The sequence below is a fragment of the Ictidomys tridecemlineatus genome, chromosome 12 (genome assembly GCF_052094955.1).
Source record: "Ictidomys tridecemlineatus isolate mIctTri1 chromosome 12, mIctTri1.hap1, whole genome shotgun sequence".
NCBI lineage: Eukaryota > Metazoa > Chordata > Mammalia > Rodentia > Sciuridae > Ictidomys > Ictidomys tridecemlineatus.
Genome location: NC_135488.1, coordinates 50,517,718 through 50,518,750, shown reverse-complemented (window position 1 = coordinate 50,518,750; position 1,033 = coordinate 50,517,718).

Here is a 1,033-nt window from a genome sequence, read left to right as displayed (position 1 = left end):
CCTGCCATCCCCAAATGACCACATTCACAGATGGAGAAAATTCACTGATTCTACTTTGCATGAATAGGGTAAGTTTAGGAATTGAATCAGCTGTGTACTTTCCTAAAAAGGGAGAATATCACTTTCCCACTGGCAAAAATGGTCTGGGAGGTCAGTGAAGCCAGCTAAGGAGAGGATTTGGAAGATAAAAGGAAATTTGAAACACAGGGTGAGGATTCCTTGTGTAGAAAGACTCATCAGAAAAATTTGACCCTGTATCATAGCACAGAAAGTCGAAGCTGGTGATTGAAGAAGGGAAAAATCAGTATACCAACCTACTTACAGGTAAAGTATGCAGTCCATCATCCTAAAGTACTACCTGGTGAACATGGTTGAATTCAAAATCTTCAGTAACATAAATAAACCATGTACGGATTACTCATAATTAAGGCTAGTAATTGTTTCGGTCTTGATCTGGGCATTATCTTAAATTAAAGAAAAGATTTACAAGGATAAAACAATAAAAATCAAGATATCTAAATTCCAATAATGCACAAGCCAATAAAAGTACTATGTAGACACATTGGTGTCTTACCTGGTATTTTAAGGATTAATATACATATGTGCATAAATTATATATTAATATTTCAAGTAGAACATATTTTAGAATAAAATTCTATGCTTCTCAAATTTCATTAAAATGGTTTAATTGTATAATTGTATTGTCCTAATAAGAATATTATCAGATAACTTTTATAAGGTTTTACACTTTAAACATAGTGAACATTTTCTCAACAGATAAACAAGTTGCATGTTTTCTGTTTCTAGGTACTGAAAAATTGACTTTTTAAAAAAGTAGCATTTTATAGTAAAGAGAGTAGTCAGAAGGCTGGGGTTGTGGCTCAGAGGTAAAGCGCTCACCTAGCATGGGTGAGACCCTGTGTTTGATCCTCAGCACTACATAAAAAGAAAAATAAAGGTGTTGTGTTCACCTACAACTAAAAAAATAAATAAATATAAATATAAAAAAGAAGTCAGAATTGAAGATACACAT